Genomic DNA, 15401 nt, shown 5'->3' on the forward strand with positions numbered 1-15401 from the left:
TTTTGCCAAGGGAAAGTAATAGAGCTCATGAAGAAAGTGGCCTTTGGTTTGGGCCTTGAAGGATGAATGATATTGCAATAGGCAGAAGGCACAAGAGTTGGGAAAATGCATTCCATGCAGACGGAGCCACTTGCACAAATGTATGCATATATATAAAAGTGCATGGTGTGTCTCCAGAGCTTGAGTCAGCCACAGTGTCTGGATAGTATCGTGCATGAAGGAAAGCAGTAGACCGTAAGACAATCAGGGAGAGTGCACTTTGTCTCAAAGACAATGAAGAGCCGCCTAAAGACTTTTACATGATTGGAGGGAGGTGTTGCACATGATCAATTTGTTTTAAAGGAATTGTTCTTCCTAACAAGCTGTGAATTGATTGAAATGTACCGCTTTGATAATGATGAGTCTGTGGGTCATGCCCCATAGTGGGAATCAGGGGAACTGAAAAACCTGCAGATTTATCATTTATCATCATTTAAAATGATGCAAACTTAACATCCATTGGTGTTTGCTATGTGCCAGGAACTCATCTAAGCCCTTGAAGTAGAGATTATCTTCTTTAATTCTCACAAGGAGGCTATCAGCACGGAACTGTTATTTTAATATCACAAATAGCAGAAATTTCCCAACTAAGGGAAGAGTGAGGGAAGAGTATTAGAATCATATAGTCAGGGCCACAAGGAGCCTTTGAGGCCATGCATAGCCTTCTCATTAAGTGAAGAAGAAAATGGAAGCTCTGAGAGGGGAAGTGCTCTGCCCATAGTCACCGGCAAATTAGCAGCAGAGCTGGGACTAGAGTCTGGGTCCTGTGGGTCCAGATTCTGAACTAACCTCTCAGTAGCAATTGCTGTCCTGTGCACAAACACATGCCTCCCAGTGGTTCTCCACGCCCTTCAGTCAAATTATTCATAGATGAAGTACGTGAGCACCCTTCTCTCTGAAACCAAGAGGCCCCAAGAAACCACGATCTCCACTGATGAGTGACATGTCACCAATATTGATGAATCCAATTTGGTTAGTCATTCTCCCCTGCCTCTCCCCATTATGATCTTTTAAATTGGAATGGGCCCAAATAGAAGAGCATTTTAAGTATGCGCTCCCTTTGCATGAATGAGTTTGTCAGAGATTTTCATGCCACATGCCTCCCTGCCACATAGAAAGAAAATCTGGGTTGCAGTGGTACCAAGAATTAATGAGATGAAAAGAAGGAACTCTGAGGGCAGAACACATGGGCACACCAGATGACTTTTGGTTAATTTTAAATTTGGAGCTGGCACTAGCTGTCTTTTATTTCACACATTCCAGTTCCTGCCATGCCACACTTAGGACACTGTGCAATAGCCAAACTTACATGCATGTCTAGCCCTGAACGATATGTTGGTAATGATTTTGTGTGATAACTTAAACACGTGCCATCCTCTACTTCTGTGGCTTTCCTTTTTTGTTGGTTTGGTTGCTGCTGAGCCTGCTATATCCAGAAATCCTTCCTAAATCTCCCCCAGCCAGCTCTGAGCACACCTTTATACTGTGGTGTTTTCACTGAGTGACACTGGGAGACACAGTGGCTGTAAGTCTTTGCAGACCCTTTCCTCTGTTTGCTGCTGAGAAAAGCAAAGTGAGGTAACAGAAAATTTGGACTCTGGTTACAGTCCCAGCTTCCTCCTTGTAAGGTAGCTCACCTGCAATGTTGTAGGAGATTATTATCAAATGTCCCCTCCAAATCTAAAAAGCAAGAGCCTATGGTTTTGAAAGCATTCAACCATCTAGGAGTAGGAGAAAGAGCTCACTAATCCTCTTGGAGTCTGTGTTCTCCCACTGAACAAGAGGCAAATGGCACGCAACACACAGTCAGAGGTTCCTGGACAGGTTAACTTTCCGCAGGACTTTGCATAAATCTTTTTCAACGTGCTTAGCCTTGGTTTCCTTATCTACAAATTAGTGATGAAAATATCTGCCTCATATACTTTGGGGAGGATTAAATTAGATAAAGTATAAAAGTGTAGCACGTGAGATAACTTTAAAAAATGTTTGAGTTACTGCCACACAAAGAAGATATTCAGCACTTGTTGTTACAATTGTGTTTTTATCTGGTTGGATTTGACATAATTGTAACTATCAGTCGACTCTCCATTGTCTGAAATGAAGGATTCTTCTGTTACAGAGATAGATTATAACATTTTAACTCAAAGGCAAGGCTGCTGCTGAGCTTGCAATCAAGGACATCCTGGAGAATCCATAATTAACTCAGCATTTAGTAGAATCTCATTCATACTTTGAAATGTTTAACACAAAAACATGTATAGCTAGACTTGTAGTTCCAACGTAACAAAAAAATCGATGACTTCATAAACATATCTATAATCATTGAGAAGATGTTTTCAATAAGCCATAATGAAATTTATTATTATTTCACCTATTAGACTAAACAGATTTGCGAACGGATAAGGATCAGCTTAGCTCATCTCCTCCTGTGCAATTGCCCATTCAGATCTGCCCACTGCAATATATTCAGGAGTGATTTGCAGCAAATTAGCTCAAGTGACTTCACACTACAACCTTCTGCTGAAGACACTTTCCTAATGGGTTCTATTCCTTGTTGGGTCTTCAAAGTCATCTTTTGTTTTTCTTCTTCAATTTCAGAAGGGCTCAGGACAGTTTAGGGTAGTCCAATAAAATGTAATAGAATTGGCTAAGAATGTAAAAAAATCAAGCTTCAAGGCCAAAAAAATTAAAACTTGAGTATGCTTAGAGTCAGGGAGAATAAACAGTGAGGAATACCGTGAAAGACATATTTATTCAACAGATTTTAACCTACATCTATTTATTGAGCATCCGCCGTGTGTTAGAGATCAGAGTATCTTTCATTCAAGATATTCCTAGTCCAGGGGAGTGACGAACCAGCATTGTGCTGGGAGTGTAAGTGAAGGATTTGAAACTGGGAATGTGAATTGGTTTTCTACGACTGCTGTATCAAATTATCACTAACTTAGTGGCTTCAAACAACACAAATTTATTATCATGAAGTTCTGTAGGTCAGAAGTCCAACACAGATCTCACTGGGCTAAAATGAAGGTGTGAGCTAGGCTGTATTCCTTCTGGAACCTTTAGGGGAGCCTGCTTCTCCCCTAGGAGAAGAGGAGACAATCCTTCTCTTCATGTTTTTCAGCTTCTAGAGACTATCCACACTCCTTGGCTCATGGCTCCTTCCTCCATCTTCAAAGTTCAGATTGAATCCTTCTTCCTGTGCGTCACTCTCAACTCCTCTCCTGACTCCCTCTTTCCCTTTTCAGCACCTGTATTAGTGTTCCAGAGCTGCTGTAACAAAGGACAAAGCCACAAACCTGCTGGCTTAAGCAACAGAAATTTATAGTCTTACAGTTCTGGAGGCCAGAAGTCCAAGTCAAGGTGTTGGCAGGGTTGGTTCCTTCTCAGGGCTGTGACGGAAGGACCTGTTAAGGCCTCTTGCCTGGCTTCTCGTGGTTTGCTGGCAATCTTTGGCATTCCTTGGCTTGTGGAAGCATCACTCCAACCTCTGCCTTCATCTTCACATGGCTTTCTCTCTGGGTATATTTATGTCCAAATTTCCCCTTTTTGTAAGGACACCAGTCCTATTGGATTAGGGGGCCACTCTACTCCAGTATCACCTGATCTTAACTAATTATGTCAGTAATCACTCTATTTCCAAATGAGGTCATATTCTGAGGTCCTGGGAGTTAGGATTTCAATATATGAGTTCCAGAGGACACAGTTTAACCTATAAGAGGACACTTGTGATTACACTGGGCCCATCCAGCTAATCTGGCATAATCTCCTTATCACAAGTTCCTTACTTTAATCATATCTGCAAGGTAACAGGTAACATATTCACAGGCTTCATGGGTTAGGATGTGGACATCTTTGGGGGACTGTTATTCTGTCTACCACAGAAGACTTCTGGGTCAGATATTATTGAAGACCTAAAGGCTGACAGGTAATTCATCAAAGGGAGGAGGTTTTTGGTGGAGGACACTCCACGCAGAAGGAGCTGCATCTCCAAAATATTGTGGAAAACAATAGTGCATTCAGCAAACCACAGAGACCCGTGGTTTGGCTCCTGTCTGCCTCTCCTATCAGCTCCCCATGGCTCATGGGACCCCTGCTCCCCTGGCCTTCATTCTGTGGCTCGAACACACCAACCACATCTCCATCTCCAGAACTTTGTATAGTTATTTTTCCTTCTGCATGAATTCTCTGCTCTATATTTTCACACATCTGGCTCTTTCTTATCATTATGACTTTAGTTTAAATGTCACCTCCTCAGAGAATTCTAGCCTGACTATTCTTGGCAAATATCACCCCCCTCCTCAGAGCCTTCCTTCTCATATCTCACTTGCATAATTTTTTTCATAGAACTTTTGATTTTCTGAATTTATCATACTTTATTATTGCTTATCCTTGCCGTAAAACTTGCTGTTTCCCCTTTGCCCTTCCCACAACACTGGGACACAAGCTCCATGACGACAAGGACTTGGTCTTGATTAGCAAAGACTTCATGTAAGAGGTGACACTTGAGGCTCCCAGGTGATCTCCCAGGCTTCAGGGAGAAGGAAATGTTGATACAAGTGGAAGGGTGTGCGTGAAGATTCAGAGATATGGATTGGAAATAGAGGGGAAAGGTTCTGGAAGAAATCTCTCAAACTTTTGAGGGAAGAGCTGGCACTAGCATCCTGTTTATCTCTGTACTCCCAGCTCTTTCTCTCTTTGTCCCTGGCAAAAGAGGCCCCACCCTGGCCATCTATGTTAGAAGGCATTCTTTGGTCCTCCTCTGTCTATGACCCTCCCCATGGATGAGTAGGCTGTGGGGTAAATAAGACATATCTGTCTTGAGGCTGTGCCCTCTCTTGTAGAATACACTCTGGGTACCTGGACTCTGGATTTTCTGCCTAACAGCCTGAATTTTCTTCTGCTGGGGCCTGTGTGAGCCTCTTCCCCAAGTTCATTCTCCCAATATGGGTCATGCCACTGAAGTATGCCCATTAGGTTGATGGAGTGGCCAAGGGGTGGCTGTTTGTTGGGAGTGTGGGCTGGACTGGCACATGCAGGCTGGAGTGTCTGACTACATGCTCCCCAGGTGCTTCCTGGTGCAGGACAAAGTTGGGTGGGAGGAAAATAGGAATTAGGGGAGGGTGGGTGCTAGGGAATTTATGCTGGCTTTCCCCGCTCCTCCATATTCCAAGAGCAACGCCAGGAACCAAATTCAAACTTGGCCTCCCATGTCACTGCGAAGTTATATTTGTCACAGGAGGAGGTGGAATACATTTAAGATTGTTATTTTGATTTATAACTTTTAGGATATATGGTCCTCCATTTGTACTTTTGCTCAAGATCTTGCAAATGTCAGGGGCAGTTATACTCCCTGCTCTTGGCACAAGGCATGTCTCATATTAATTGTAATTTGCTAGGTGCTTGCTAAGATAGCAGGCAGACCTCTAAGCACTTTACATGTATTCACTCATTTAATCCTCACAGCAACACATGCTGAGTAAATTGTGAATGCTTGCTGGAAAACAAAGCAAACAAAAGCTACCAGTCTCTCTTTGTTTTGTTCTGCGCTACAGGCCAGGACTGATCACCATCCTGCATATTTTTCCACATATTTGCATATTCGTCCCATTTTATTTTAGAGGTAAATTTGCCCACCTTCCTATATGAGGAGTGTCTAAATTGCTTTTAGCAATTTTTTCCCAACAGTCAATGAGATCCTACATTGGCCCATAGAAATCCCTAAAAACCATGTGTTTAGAATCCTTGGGGCAGAATCATGGCCCCCAAAGATGTCCAGGTCTTAATCCCTGGGATGTGTGAATATTTACCTTACTTGGCAAAAGGGATTTGCAGATGTGATCAGTTAAGGATCTTGAGATGGGGAGGTCATCCTGGATTATCCAGGTGGGACCATTGCAATCACAGCATTTTATAAGTGGAAGCAGGAGGCAGGAGAGTGAGAGAGAAGCAGAAGTGATGCTGGGAGCAGAAGCTGGGGTGATGCAATTGCTGGCTGGGGTCATGAGTCAAGGAGTGTGGGTAGCTTCTAGAAACTGGAAAAGACAAGGAAATGGATTCCCCTTAAAGGCTCCAAAAGGAACACAGCTCTCCCTGAATCTTGATTTTAGCCCCGTGAGACCCATGTCAGAATTCTGACCTCCAGAATGTAAGATAATAAAATGTCTTGTTTTTAGCCACTGTTTGTTAATTTGTTACAGCAGTAAATTGGAAACTAGTACAGTAGGTTTCTTATTTTATTCAGTTTTACTGAGAGAAACAGTAGGATAAATAGACTTGGATTAGAAAACAAAACGCCTGGTTCTAATTCCAGCCTCATTAAAAACTAATCAAGTTCACTTGGACAAGTCGCTTCTCTGAGCCACGTATCGTCATCTATAAAATGTAGTAACACTACCTTCCTCAGAAGAAGGTTAAGAGACTTACGTGTTTTAAGACATTGAGGAGACTTTGTGAACTGTGCCCTATAAATTATTACTGTTATTTACAAGGTAGCGCCTCTGTACTCTATTTTGCTGCCTGACTTCCAGAAAAAGTCCTATCTGGGGGTGCCGCCCAAAACATTAGGTTCTTGGTGATTTTGTTCTTTTTTTTTTTCTTGAGGAAGATTAACCCTGAGCTAACATCTGCTGCTAATCCTCCTTTTTTTGCTGAGGAATACTGGCCCTGAGCTAACATCTGTGCCCATCTTCATCTACTTTATATGTGGGATGCCTACCACAGCATGGCTTGACAAGTGGTGTGTAGGTCTGCACCTGGGATCCGAACCAGTGAACCCCGGGCCAAGGAAGCCGAACACGTGAACTTAACCACTGCACCACCGGGCCAGCCCCGATTTTATGCTTCTTAATGAACAAGTTAATCGTTTATCTAAATGCCAAAAATGCAGTTGAAATGATTTTGCATCCTTTTATGCATGTCTTCCCAACTCTTCCCAAGATATTATGTAGATAAAACCCCAAGATTAAAAACATTTTAAATTAATTTTATTGTTTCTGTATAAATGATATATGCCTATTATAAGAAATATTCAAACAACTTTAAAAAGTATGAATATAATAAAAACTACCCCAAATCATGTCACTCAGAGTCAATCACAACCATTTTAGTAAACGTCATTCTAGAAATGTCTTTATTCATGCATATGGGTATATGTGCATGAATACTTGTAGACTTTTATACTTTTACTATCCATGTTGTTAGTAATTTTTAGTTCAGTATTGTATTGCAGATGCTTTTGCATGCTAACAAGTATATATTTTCAGATTATGTGTAATGGCCACTGACTATCATGTTTTCTGGATACATCATTATTTTCTAAATCAGTCCCCTAAAGTTGAACACTTATTCTTTTGGGATTGTAAACACACTGTGATAAGGTTCACTGCCTGCATTTTCAACTTGTATTTTTATAGGCCCAACTTTTGGTCAGTATGCCCTGTAAGGCCAGACCAGTGCTGAAATATAAAAAATTTGTACCACATTGTACACAATAGACCAGTGTGTATTACCCGGTAAGAAGGACCCCTATGTGCCTCAGATCTCAGACCCCTGCGCTGTCCAGGTCTTTCTCCCAGGGCCCCTTAGACCTTCCTTATGGCTGGAACCAAAGGGCAATGCCTGACCCCGCAGGGTCCCTCCAGGACACTGTGGCGGGTCACTTCCATTCTGCGCACTGCTGTAACAGTTTTGAGTGTTTGATTATAACACCTGTGCTACTATGGGCTTAAAGTTAGATAAAAAGTTACGCATATTACTCATTTTGATACGTATTGCAAAAGTTATTTCTGGAAAATTTGCTTCCCCTGAGCGTTTATAAGTTCTGAGGCGGGAAGGTTATTTAATAATAACTTCACCAGCACTGGGTACTGCCAGTTTTTGATTTTTGTGAATCTTATTGGAGATAATATATCTCATTTTTGTTTTATTTGCGTTAGTTTGGTAATAGTGAAATCAAACAACCTTTTATATGATTATTGGTCATTTATATTATTTTTAAAGAGATGTTTTCTGTATATGTTTTGCCTTCTTTTCTTTGGACTATAGAGTTTAAAGTTTTTCTTTCTCTTTTAGTCAGGTTTATTGAGGTATAATTATTTTAACACCTTTATGGATATATAATTCACATAATGATACAACTCGCCATTTAAATTGTGCAATTGAATAGATTTTAGTACGTTCACAGATTTGTGCAGCACAAATCACCACAATCTGCTTTTAGCACCTTTTCATCACCCCGAAAAGAAACTCTGTACCTGTTACCACTCCTTATTCCCTGCCCCACCCCAGTCCCCCGAAACATTCGTCTGCTTTCTGTCTGTGTAAATTTGCCAGCTGTGAATATTTCTTTTTTCATTAAAGATTGGCACCTGAGCTAACATCTGTTGCCAATCTTCCTTTTTTCTTCCTCTCCTTCCTCTCCCCGAAGCTGCCCAGTACATAGTTGTATATTCTAGCTGTGACTGCCTCTGGTTGTGGCATGTGGGACGCTACCTCAGCATGGCTTGATGAGTGGTACCATGTCCACACCCAGGATCCGAACCATCAAAACGGGCATAAATCTGGGCCGCTGAAGCGGAGTGTGTGAGCTTAACCACTCGGCCGCGGGGCTGGCCCAAACCAGCTGTGAATGTTTCACATGAATAGGATGATACAATATGCAGTCTTTTGTCACTGACTACTTTAACTCAGCTATTATTTTCAAGGTTTATCCATGTTGCAGCATGTGGAAGTATTTCATTCTTTTCTATGGAGGAGTAATAGCCTTTTGTATGGCTATGCCATATTTTATTCATCCATTTATCACTTGATGAACATTTTGATTGTTTCCATTTGGCTGATATGAATAACACTGCTACAAACATTCGTGTACATGATCCAGCAATTCCACTTCTAGGTATATAACCCAAAGAATTAAAAGTAGGTTCCCAAACAGATATTTGTACATCTGCATAACAACATTATTCACGATGGCTAAAATGTGGAAGAAACACAAGTGCCCAGTGAGGGATGAATGGCTAAGCAAAATGTGGTATGTGCATACAATGGAATATTATTCAGCCTTAAAAAGAAAGGAAATTCTGACATACGTTACAACGTGAATAAACCTTGAGGACATTATTCTAAGTGAAATAAGTCAGTCACAAAAAGACAAATAGTGTGTGATTCCACTTATGTGAGAAACTCAGAGTAGTCAAAATCATAGAGACACAAAGAAGAATGGTGGTCACCAGGGGCTGGGGAGAAGGGAAAATGGGAAGTTATTGTTTAATAGATAGAAAATTTCAGTTGTACAAGTTTAAAAAAGTGTTCTGGAGATGGGTGATGGTGATGGTCACACAACATTATGAATGTGTTTTATGCAAATGAACTGTACATTTAAAAATGATCAAGATGGCAAATTTTATGTGTATTTTAAATTAATAAAAAATTAGAAAAAATTCACATATAAGTTTTTGTGTATACATGTATTTTTATTTCTCTTAGGTATACAACAAGGAGTGGAATTGCTAAGTCATATGGAAACTCTGTGTTTATCATTTTGAGGAATTGCCAAAATTTTCAAAGTAGTGGCTGCACCGTTTTATACTTCCACCAGCAATGTAAGAAGATTATAATTTCTCCACATCTTCATCAACACATGTTATTGTCTCTTTTTCTGAACATAGGCATCCTAGTGGGTGCGAAGTGCTATCTCATTATGGCTTTGGTTTGCATTTCTCGAATGTTTAATGATGGTCATCATTTTTTTACGTGCTTATTAGCCATTTGTGTATCTTTGGAGAAATGTCTAGTCATAGAATTTCTCCATTTATTAATTAGATTTTTTATCTTACTATTATTGAGTTACAAGCACTCTTGATGTAACCAGGATACCGTCCTTTACCAGACAAATGATTTGCAAATATTTTCTTTCATTCTGTGAGTGTGTCTTCACTTCTGGGTCCTGTCATTTGCGGTAAAGAAGTTTTTAATTTTGATGAAATCAATGTTATATATTTTCTATAAGCAAAACCATGTCATCTGACAGGTATAATTTACATGCCTTAAAATTCACCTTAATTTTTTTAGTGTGAAGTTCTGTAAGTTTTGAGAAATACCTGTTGTCATGCATCCACCATCATAATCAAGACATAGACCATACCCCAACAAATTCCCTTGGGCTGCCACCAATCTATTTTCCATCCCTAAACTTATACTTTTTCAAGAATATCACATAAATAAAATCCGTAGACAATAAAATATCAGAAGCGTTTCTGGTTTTAGTGAATGGAATTCTATTGAGTAGTTCTTTATATTCAAACTTACACTTTTTTTGTCTATTACCCATGTTGTGGTCTCTGCTTTTTTTTTTAACCTCTGCTCATGGGTTTAATTTCAAGATTTCGTTGTCACTTAAATTCAGATGTGACTCCTTTCTACCACATACGTAGCACATAAAAATCTTGGCATTCTAATCATGTATGCAAATTTCCTGACCTTAAAGTTCTGAGTCAAGTTTGCAAAAAGGTGATACAAATTTGATAAAACTTATTAAGGATGAAGAAATTACAAATGGGCTAGGGTGGTAGTTTTCTAATTCTTTTTAATAGGAAAATACTTTTTTCACTGAAATTTTGCATAGAAGCTCAGTACGTAAACACAAAGCAGAATTTCTCTTCTGAATTATGAATAGAAACCCTGGCCATGTCTCTCTCTTCTTCTCTGTTCTTCAGAGCATAGTCTGAGTATCAGTGGCCTCGCTCATGAGTTGTCTTGAGTTGATTGATCTGCTGGGCCCAGCATTGAGCTATTGGTCATCAGGATCAGTCTCAGAATGAAGAATAGGGATAAACCTGAGAGACAATTAGAGTAATTAATTACGGGGTTCTGAACTTGGCAATAGTTTTCCTCCTCTGCTCTTTATTGCTCTGCACTCCCAAGAGAAAATGAGAATATTCAGGGACAATGACAACCATGTTTACACATCGGAAGGGCTGCTATGTGGAAGTTGATAAGAATAGTTCAAAATCATTCCAGAAGCTGGATTTAGAATAATAGTGATTAAACAAATAAGAGGGACAAACATTCTAAAAACAAGATCAACAGTGAAATAGACTGCTTTTGAAAGTGTTAGAAGTAGATTTTCCTGCCTCGTATGAAAAAGTGGAGTAGAGACCACAAGATGCCTCCCAGCCTTGACTCCTGCATCTGTGGGCTATTGCATACACATAGCCTTTCTGTGATGGACACTTACTGACCAGCACTCAGCTTCTATCTTGCCTCTTCCCTCTACCTGTCCTAGAGGCACAGAGGGGAGTATCAGAGTGGCTAGTGATGGGGATCCCTTAAGTAACTTTGTCTTTAAGTTTTCAATTTCAACCTTAAAAAAATGAATAAACCCCAAACTCAGAGTTTCTAATGTACTCTATTAAAATAGTATACATTTGCTTAATTTCAGGCCCCTTTTCTATGGCATGAGAAATCTTTGCAAAAAAAACAAAAAAGAACTCTGTAGGTATTGTGATGTGTGTGTTTGTTCTGTGTGTGCAGAGACAAAGAGAGCCTTTCAGTGATGTTTCCCCATTGTCCCTGCCTTTCTACAGACATCCTGCTTCTTGCCTCCACTTGCGCAGCTCTCCTGACAATCATCATGAGATTGCACCCATTTATCCTTCGTATTTTTATGCATCCTGTTAGATTCTCACATGCCCATTAGGATCCCATTAGGTTTAAAGAATGTCTGCCTGTCAATGTAGGGCTGCTGTAACTTCTTTCTTTAATAAGGCTGCATATAGTAACTCATTTGGGGAAGAAATTTGGGGACTAACTCAAAATAGCAAATGTTCCAAGCCTCAAGTTAAATTCAAGATGAGTTTATTGAATCGGCCATCCTACACTTGGTTTGGATTTTGTTATTTTTTTTTTCTATTGTTTTTCCCCTCAAGGCTTATCACCCTGTTTTTTTCAATTTGGTATAATTCTGTAGTTTTTCTAAACAAGTGTGATGTGGCCAGTTGATCAGCTGACATGACTGTGGCCAGTTTCTGTGGGTCAGGAGTCCAGGCGTGGCTTAGCTGAATCCTTGGCTTGGGGTCTCACAAAGCTTCAATCAAGATGGCAGCCAGGCTCTGTTCTCATCTGAATGCTCAACTGGAGAAGAAGTCTTTTTCCAAGTTCATTCAGGCTGTTGGCAGAATTAATTTCCCTGTGGCTGTATGAGTGAGGGCTCAAGCTTTCTGCTGGCTGGCAGCAGCCATCCTAGATCTTAGAGCCTGCCCACAGTTCCTCGCCATGTGGGCTTTCTCAACATGGCCACTCATATCCTAAAACCAGCAAGGTTAGGCTCCCACCTCAAGGAGAGCCCAATCCCTCTTTTAAGGGCTTTCACCTGACTAAGTCAGACCAATCCAAGATATACTCACTTTTGTTTAATTAAAAATCAACCCATTTGGGACCTTAGTTTCATCTGCAAAATCCCTCGTCTTTGCCATATTCTGTTGTCTAGCAGCAAATCACAGGTCCCTCTCGCACTCAAGGAGAGGTTTTATACAAGGAATGACCAACAGGGGTGTCAATCTTTGGGGGTCACCTTAGGGTCCCTCTACTATAAGTGTAAACAAAATTCACACTGTGGGGAGCAAGAGAAGGATTCAAGCTGAGATAGTTGTGCTATAAGAGGTCAAAGGGGGTATTGTAGAAATGGAGCTCTGAGAAAGCCAATGTCTAGTCTGGGAAAGCTCCAGAATGGAGATGCTGACTTGAAAAAAACAGAAAAGCAAGAACTGAATTCTGCAGTCAACAACAATTAGTGGGAAAGAGTATCGAGTATTCAACTTGTTAGTAAGGGCACAGGGGGCTAAACTCATGAGCAAAAATGCGAGAAGGTACAGGGACCAGCTCTGTGGCCAAGTGGTTAAAGTTCCACACTCTCTGCTTCTGCGGCCCCGGGGTTCATGGGTTTGAATCCTGGTGTGGACCTACCCCACTCATAGGGCATGCTGTGGAGGCAACCCATTTGCAAAGTAGAGGAAGACTGGCACAGATGTTAGCTCAGAGCTAATCTTCCTTAAGCAAAAAAAGAGGAGGATTGGCAACAGATGTTAGCTCAGGGCAAACCTTCCTCACCAAAAAAAAAAAAACGTGCAAGAAGCTACAGCAACTCTTTTGTACTGTTCTCGAACCTCTTCTTTTGGGCATATCAGCTGCTTTTAGAATGTTCACATCTCGTGAGATTGTTTCAAGCATTGTAATCATCATTTAAATACAATCTGTCCTTTCATTGTGTTTCCGTGTGGATAAAATGAGAGAATCTAGTACTTTGTCAAGTGAAATGCTCTGAAAAATGACAGAGGTGAATTGCTCCTGTTGTCATTTTCATTACACAGCTTCCTTAGCCTTCTCTTGTCTCTTTCTCCAAACCATCTCCTATGACCTCCTGCTCAATGCCAGAGTCCCACAGGAAGGCTGTGGAGAGTCTGTCACTATATGCCCGCTCCTAGGGACTGCTTCCAGGACAATTAGGGAACATGTGCATTTAGGGCCCAGTGGATCTGGGTCTAACCCCAGGTAGGAATGCTTTCTGTGGCAGAGAAGCCCTAACGTTTACACCGGAACAGGCAAGTGCCAGAGTGAAGTTTGTTCAGGGGGAGGCCAGGCCAGGCTAGGGCCCTACAGGGATCAAAGACTAAGAAATAGCAGATCGGTGTTGTTTACCGATATGGGGGCCTTCTGGTAGGGGAGCATGTAGTGGTTAACCAAAGCAGGTGGGGAAAATTTGGCCAGAAAAGCAGAATTCAGTGGTTGAAGAGCCTTCCAGGGTGGCAGGTTATCTGTACCAGGCATACCTGGCATGGGTGTGAGGTATGAGAGACCTAAAGGACATACAGCCAGCATTTTTGAATACATCCTATGTCAGGCCTTGTTTCAAATGCTTTATACAAATTAATTCATTTATTCCTCATAACTCTCATAAGTTATATTTTATACCCCTTTTACAGATGCAAATCTGAGCCGTGGAGCGGTGCATAGCCCGGCCGGCATCAGATAGGCATACAGCAGCACCCCTTCCGTCTCTGTACTTGAGCACTGCACTGCGTGTCTGCTCAGGCCACCGTCTCAATCTCCGTGTCTACGCCTCCTCCACGAGTGACGGCATAGCCTGGCAGCAGAGTGGGCAGAGGTGGACGCAGGCGGGAGCCTGGCCTCCAGAAGGCCTAGCGGCAGAGATCCGCTGGCTGGCTAGATTCAGGGGAAGAACGCCCCCTCACCCACCCCTCCCCCCCCCCCCCCCCCCCCGGGAGAACTGCGAAGATCAGTTCAGGGCCCCTTTTCCTGAACCGGAGGCTCAGAATGGGGGAGACAGAGCCTGGCATGTGCAGCTAGGCCGACCTGATGCTGAGCTGCAGGATTCCTGTCTGAGGGCTGCTTCCCTGGATCCTAAACTTAAGAGCAGGGCTGAGCCCATGGGAACGTTCACGGCTATTGACTTAACAAGCACTTACCCGTCATGTGTTAGGACCTGTTTGGGATGCGAAGAATTCACAGGGGAGCAAGATCATTCCCGCCCCGGAATTGTTCCCAACCGAGCAGCTCTGCTTACTATTTCGTCTACCTGTGGACCAGCACCACACCAAACACTGCCTCTTCTTTTTATCACAAGAATAGAAACAATTGATATTATCATTATTTTCTAAGACAGACTTTTCCAGATAATTTCCGCAGCAATTTTAATAAAACCTGGGTGGACGTTTCAATTTATTAAAAACACATCCTTTCTTCATTTCCTCACTTTCTATTTCATTGGAACTTTAACATGAGTCTGAGAATAGAAAAAAATTGGATGAACAACATAAAACAAATCTATAAATGCCAATGGAACTGTGTGAGGCATTGTATGTCATATATTTCACATCCTTGGTCCACGGGGAGCCGGTTCTGGCGGTCTATGGTACCTTGGGGGAGCTCACACAGAATCATAGGAGCCAAGCGTCCGTACAGGTCAGAATCAAACTCCAGTGTGTACACGTCCTTTTAAAGGTAAATATTTTCACAGACCCTGTAATTTGGAATTAAACGATTTCATCCTCATATTACCTAAATATGCATGCACATAAAGGTAAGTCTAAACTTATGTTTTTAGTTCATACTACTCTGAAATCAAAACAACTGAACAAACTAAAAACAAATTACAAAGGTAAAAATAATTTAAATTGTCGAGCGTAATTTTGCTGAAACGAAATTGCCGCTTGCGCTAGGGCTTGGCCTGGACTATTCCTTTAATTTTAACAAGCCCTTCCTACTCTGTGGCACTGAAGCCAATTTTTTCACTGCTTTTTGCTCTGCTTTAGAACCTTCATCCTGCAGCTCACAGTGATGTCATC

General features: G+C 41.5%; 1 long non-coding RNA gene across 2 annotated transcripts in view; it reads left to right on the top strand.

Moving 5' to 3' along the window:
- LOC138917911 (uncharacterized) overlaps positions 1 to 10274 on the top strand; it is a 28950-nt gene extending 18676 nt beyond the window's left edge. The window contains exon 6 of one of the 2 annotated variants that reach the window (XR_011426575.1): positions 9526 to 10274. This is a non-coding gene — a long non-coding RNA (uncharacterized lncRNA). Of the gene's footprint in view, positions 1 to 6646; positions 7024 to 9525 lie in introns of those variants that run through there. The other variant, XR_011426574.1, reaches the window with a different exon arrangement.
- The last annotated feature ends 5127 nt before the right edge of the window (positions 10275 to 15401 follow it).

The sequence above is a fragment of the Equus caballus genome, chromosome 15, assembly GCF_041296265.1.
Source record: "Equus caballus isolate H_3958 breed thoroughbred chromosome 15, TB-T2T, whole genome shotgun sequence".
Taxonomy (NCBI): domain Eukaryota; kingdom Metazoa; phylum Chordata; class Mammalia; order Perissodactyla; family Equidae; genus Equus; species Equus caballus.